The sequence below is a fragment of the Ursus americanus genome, chromosome 18 (genome assembly GCF_024610735.1).
Source record: "Ursus americanus isolate L20-20 chromosome 18, mUrsAme1.1.p, whole genome shotgun sequence".
NCBI classification, from domain to species: Eukaryota; Metazoa; Chordata; class Mammalia; order Carnivora; family Ursidae; genus Ursus; species Ursus americanus.
Window position 1 is genome coordinate 59,390,177 of NC_142144.1, and position 6,622 is coordinate 59,396,798.

Below are 6,622 nucleotides of genomic sequence, written 5' to 3' on the forward strand. Positions count from 1 at the left end.
GAGGTGGGTTACCTACCTGACTAAAGGCAATAGAGACCCCACTGCTGGTGGTAAGTGGGAGGATAATGACCTCTGGCAGTGAAATCACAATTAATGAAGTTTTGCCTGTGGTTACTTGGGAGGAGATGCAAGGTAGAAGGCAAGGCATTCTGAGATCATTATGTGGAAAATAATAATTATAAGATTTGTCACATGGTGTGACTGCCTTTGATGGCAGTAGAAATCTTATATAAAGAAAATGATACTTTCCTCAGCTTCCACTAAGGTGCTCGGTCCTTCTGAGGAAGCTAAGTTGGCATTGGGGCCAGGCAACTAGCACTGAGCCTGGCAGTGCCCACTCAGCATTTGCCTGCATCATGGCCTCTGTCTAGGAGCTCGCCTGTGTCTTCTTGGCCCCCATTGTGCATGATGATGAGGTGACAGTCATGGAGGTTAAGATCAATGCCCTCATTAAAGCAGAGGGTGTGTGTAAATGCTGAACTTTTCTGGCTGGGCTTGTTCGCAAAGGCCCTGGTCAATGTCAACATCAGGAGCCTCGTCTGCAACATAGGGGCTGGTGGACCTGACCCAGACACGGGTGCTACCCTAGCAGGAGGTCCTGCTCCCTCCACCACTGCTGCCCCAGCTGAGGAGAAGAAAGTAGAAGCAAAAAAGAAGAATCAGAGGAGTCTGATGATGACATGGGTTTTGGTCTTTGGACTAAACCTCTTCTGTAAAGTGTTTAATAAATAGCTGAACTCTTAGGCACTTGGGTGGCTTAGTTGATTAAGTATCTGCCTTCAGCTCAGATCATGATCCCAGGATCCTGGGATCAAGCCCTGCGTCGGGGTGCCTGCTTGGCAGGGTGTCTGCTTCTCCCTCTGACCCTCCCCCCCCAATTGTGTGCTCTCTCTCTCTCTCTTTCTCAAATAAATAAATAAAATCTTTAAAAAAATAAATAGCTGAACTCTTAAAAAAAGGGGTTTCGCCTGGGTGGCTCAGTCAGTTGAGCACCAACTCTTAGTTTTGGCTCAGGTCATGAGTTTGAGCCCCAAGTTGGGCTCTGTGCTGGGCATGGAGCCTGCTTAAGATTCTCTCTCTTTCTCTCCCTCTGCCCCTCCCCCACCCTCCCTCTCCCTAAAAAAGAAAAGAAAAGAAAATGATATACTCAGGGCAGCTTAATGTCATATTTAAGGGATCCTCTGAAAACCAGAGGGGTCAGTGGCAGTCTGGCCTCAGGGTAGACTGGTTTGAAAATCAGATCCAGATCCTAATTATAAGGACAGTAGAGATGTAGAGGAAATTAAATTTGTAACTTCTATGTATATATACTATATTAAAACCAGGACCCGGATGGGGAAGAGGGCACAAAAGATCTGTGATGAGGCTATTGGAATGGATAGACCCAAGAACACTGAACTAAAAAATTCCCTGGAATATTCCTGGGCCAGTGGAATCCACTTGTTTTCTTTGCCAAAGAAAACACCCTCCCCTTTCCTAGAGTTTGTACAATGGCCTCACTCGAAGCAGGTGCTAATAAGATGATATTTGTTCTGTTTTAAAGCTGCCTCTGCCACAACTCATTGCCTCTGGGCCAATAACCAGGATCACATTTCAGCACAGCCTGAGAGGAAAGGTACAGTCCCTGCTTAGGGAAGAAATAGACTACCTATTAAACAAATGACAGAATCTGGCCATTATATATCAGCAGGGAACAAGGGAACATGTATAGAAGTGGATTTTGAGGATATCGGATATCAGAGGATATCAAGGGACTATAAGTCTTGGTGGAATTCACAGGTATGGGTGTATCTTCTATAACTCAGGATTCAATGTTCCAGCACCTAGAGTTGCTCTAAACACACTGTCAGTTTGGCTCCTTGAAATTTGGTCATGACAGTGGCTTAGAGTATGTGGGGTGAAGTTGCCAGTTGTCTTGGCATTATATTGAGCAATGAAGACGTGGATCAGGGAAGCAGGAATGTTAGAATGGATTTACTGTATATAACCTGAAGATCTGTCACTGATTCTAAGTTCCCTGGAAGGACTCATAGTTCACTCCTATCTTGGAGGCAATAGGAAATATACTAGTGCTGGGTATGCCAGTTTCTTTAGGAAGCTTAGTGATGCCTGCTCGCTGCAGGCGATGACTGAAGATGTGGCATGGAAATTAGGTCATCTAATATAAATGAGGACAATGGGACAATGACAGAGACCAGTGGCAGGACTTAATTCTCAGAGGCAAGATGGGCATAATTAATGCAATGGGCATCAAAGTCAGAATAGCAGTTAGAGTGCCTTGACTTACATGGATCTAGCAATTTTAAGGGTAAGACACATGGAGAACTGATTAGGCATTGCTTGATTTGGATAATAGAAAATTAAGAGCTGGAAATCTGACATCAGTGCTACAGTGAAAACTCACCCAATTTCTAGAACTAAATAGACCCAGAGTCCATTGACTGAAGGGGAGACCAGGTTTCCTTGAGGAAGAACCTAGCAATGCCACAAGGGTATATAGGACAAATATTCTTCTTATCCTTCCCTAAGGGGACCTTTGGTCATTTACCAGTGTGCCAGGGAAAAGGGCAATAACCAGGCATTCCAAATAGGTATGAAGTCTGAGCTGGCATTAGCATTCATATCGAGAGGCCCAAAATACCATCCTATCTTCCAATTAAATGGGAGTTGTGATAGCCAGAAGATAAGTGCAGTATTAGTCCATTCAGTCCAATTCAGAACTTTTGTATGACTTTCTTGTATTATGTAGATTAAGGGCCATTATTTTCAGAAAGGCCAAGTGACAGTGCCAGAAACTGACTACCCCCTCAGTAAAAAATGTAAATTATAAATACTGCCTTATCCCAGAAAGAATTGCAATGATTTGCACCACTATCAGACTTGAAGGATGTGGGGGTTGTGGTCCCCACTGTATTTCCTTTCAATTCACCTCTCTATTCTCTCAAAACTGAGGGATGTTGGTGGATGGTGGTGGACCATCATACATCCAGTAGTGGCAGTCTCAGTCATGGCTTGTGGGCAGGATATGGTTATCTTTACAGAAGTACATTAATTTATCCTCTGGCATCTGTCATGTGGGTATTGGTGTAGTGAATGCTTGTCTTTCAATCCTCAACTGTAGGGAGCATCAAAATTTGTTTGCCTTTATAGGGTAGGAACAGCATGGAGTTAATGCCCTATGCGGCAAACTTTTACTTATGGGAAAGGGGAGGTGAAAAAAAAAAAACCTGAAAGATAAATTGCCTGCCTTCCAAAGATTCCAAATGCAGTAATTCCAAAATGCCTTTCTGGAGATACCTCACATTACCAAAGAACTTGTTAAGTCTCTTTTGTAAATATGACCAGCTCAGCAAATACACAAAAGATTGTATTACCTTTTTGTCCTTCCTTGCCTCATTTACCTTTTCCCTTTGTTCTTGCCTCTCTGGGACTGAATCGCCAGGGAAGAATTAGCACAGTTTTTCTTCATGTTGTTTTCTAAGAATCTGAGCTAAGAAAATGACCCTTCACACTCTACTTACCCAACACCAACTAGTTGAACTTAGAAAGGGAAACATAAATGTGTAGATAAGCACATGTTAGTTTTGAAAGACAGCTGCTCTCCATTATTTCTATGAAAATTAATGGAGAAGATGAAGTAAAAGTCAAATAGATTGTTTTAAAAGTTAACTACAGATTGCATTTAAAAATATTTGTACAATAAAGGGGTGCTTGGGTGGCTCAGTCGGTTAAGCAACTGACTCTTGATTTTGGCTCAGGTCATGATCTCAGAGTTCTGAGATGGAGCCCTGTGTTGGGCTCTGAACTCAACAGGAAGTTGGCTTGAGATTCTCTCTCTCCCTCTCCCTCTGCACCCCCCAACTCTCATTCTCTAAAATATATAAATAAATCTTTAAAAAAGATTTACACAATAGAGACATAAATTCTATTTACCTCTGTAATAACTGGCCAGCTTAGACTATAAATTAACTTACTACTCGTTAATAAAATTCATATCCCTTGGAGCTATAGACCTTCTGAATAGCTGTATAGCATCCGATCATTTTTATTTATGTTTATCATTTAGTTTGTGTCAGCAAGCCAATGTCTATGAGCAACTCTTTTAAGATTGCAAGTACTGAATATTCTAATCTCTGCACCAGAATCCAAGTATGGTTGACAGTCTGATTTGAAAAACATTTTAAAGAGACAGTTTTGACCATCAGTAATAAAGGTTGTGTTGTAGCATTAGTTTGCAGTGGACTATGAAATGCTGGATTTAATCCTCAAACATAGGCACTGAGTTTATTGGAAGACTAGGAGCAAGTTCCTGAAGTTTCATCAAAAGAGACAAAAATAAAGGTGTCTTGACGGGAACTTGAGCTCTGAGGTTCCCTGACTTTCTGGTTTAACAAAGTCTTAATAAGTTGACCTTCAGGGCACAGTTTCAAAGGCACTGCTTTTAATTTAACCCTTTTTTTCTGGATAGACCTAACCAAGCATGTTATCTAATAATTATTTTCAATGTCACTGTACTCCGTGATATGCTGCGTACCAGTCTCTACAGATGTACATATCTGTGGGAGTGACTGCCTCAGGAGGTAGACCTGGGAAAGAGGTCCTTGTAGACTCTAGGAGCAGGCTTGATGCTCTTAGGACAAAACTTTCTCTGGTCCCAGCAATTTCTTGTGTGATTTAGAACGATGGGAGGTACTATGTCTTAGTAGGCAAGTCTCTTGACCTGTGGACCTCATTCTATAGGGAGGTGCATGGATGGAGGAAGGCTAGACAGGCCCCTATAAAGTACAGGATTTGAGGCAGGGCCGGGGTCTATGGGTGATATGGAAAGTTGGCATGATCAAGGAAAAAAAGACAGGTGAAGCTGGAAAGAGGTAAACATGAGAGGCTGTGGTAATAGGAGGAGATTGATGAGATAAGCCTTGAAGATCATGACAGGGCATTTAGATTTTTGTTTTATTGGCATGCTTATTTGCCAGTTGGACTGCATTAGGTCTGCAGAGCCTTAAGTAAGAACTGATTATGACCTTGTCTGAGGCTTATCTGCAAAACTTTGGGACAGGAGACTTTGTGAAAGAAAGGGCCTGAAATTTCAGCCAGTCTGTGGTGAAGCAGAGGTCAAAGTAAACCAAAGTATTCAGACGGAGCCAAGGTAATATCATAGCACGGAGCAAGGAGATTTTCATAATATAAGTCACCATGTATATCCCAGGGACTGGAACTAGAAACAAGGCCTATTTTAACTCACCTAAGAGCTAGGTAGGAGACAGAAAGCTATGCTTTGCTATGAAGCTGACAAATGTTTATGTTTCATATTGTCTTGGTTTTACTTACAAATACCCTGAGGTTCTTTACAGCAGTGTCCTTGGACCTTTCTTTTCTTTCTACCTTCCTATAAACTGAACCCCAGTTTGCCTGAACCTCAAATCCTGGTTCTGCAATCCCAGCCTTTGGCCTTTGGGTTAAGTATTAGCTCTTTGTCTTGCCAACTTTCCAATGTAAGCTTTCCCTAATAGAGTCTGACTTACCTGGCCTGTCTGGCCTCCTGATGCCACATGGCAAACACTGTTCCAGTCTGACCACTTGCAATCTAACTTCTGCCCTAGCTAGAACAACCTCTGCCTCCCAGCAAGGAGAAATTAAGCATTTTGTTATGAACCACCAGATTCAGAGCACCTGCTTGGTTGCCCTGGCAACAAGGCAATGGCTCTGTTTTTCTCTAGTCCCCGGGCTTGGAGAATATGACAGTACAGAAGTAAAATTCAGAGCCCCAAGGACAGGTTCCTGTTGGGTCCACCCAGTCAGTGGAGGGTTGGGATGCAGATACAGACCCTGCTTTCACAGACCGGGGCTAGCAGCTACTGTAGGCAGCTAGGCTCATCCTTATTTACCCATCCAGAGAAATGTAGAGGCAACTCAGCCGAACTCTCTGAAATCAAGCAGTCATTATGATTCACTGACTATCCAAAGCTTTGGTTGAAAACTGGTGGAGGTGGGTGGTGCTAGGTGCAAACTGATTTCATTTCTAACATACTGCATTTTAAAAGATGTGGAGGGTGATAGCTCTGCTCCTGAAGCCCAGAAGCCATGTCCAGAGGGGGAGCCGACTGATATTGCTTACTTGCTAGGAGGAAGAACTGACACCTCTAGAGATTTATGGGCTACTCTGGAGGAAATGAGGTGGGGATGATCCAAACTTCCACCACAATTTAGCCACAGCCTCAAGAGAGGACTATGTAATAAGCTAGCTCAGGTCACCAGGCTCGCGCCTTTCAATATTAACAAGCTTCTGTACAAGGTTGGAAATGGGACTAGCACACACTATGTCTCTCTGTCTCTCGGATGGTAACAGGGCTACTTTCCCAAGGTGTGCGCATGTGTGTATGCACATGTGTGTACGTGTTCATACCTGTCCCCCTCTGTTTGCCAGCTACTCCAAGTAAGGCACCTCTATCCCCATTATACATCATGCCTATTTTTATGCAGACTGCATTATTCCTATTCTACTTCTAAAAATACTTGCTTAAAGATCATCTATTGCACAGAAAGTATAGATTAATTTTAAGGATTTGTTATTGGCAATTAATATTCAAGAACACTGCCTCTGGTAAGTGCCCTCCTTCAT

General features: G+C 42.8%; 1 pseudogene; it reads left to right on the forward strand.

Moving 5' to 3' along the window:
- The first annotated feature begins 356 nt into the window (after positions 1-356).
- Positions 357-716, forward strand: LOC123781348 (large ribosomal subunit protein P1-like; annotated as a pseudogene).
- Positions 717-6,622: the final 5,906 nt, after the last annotated feature.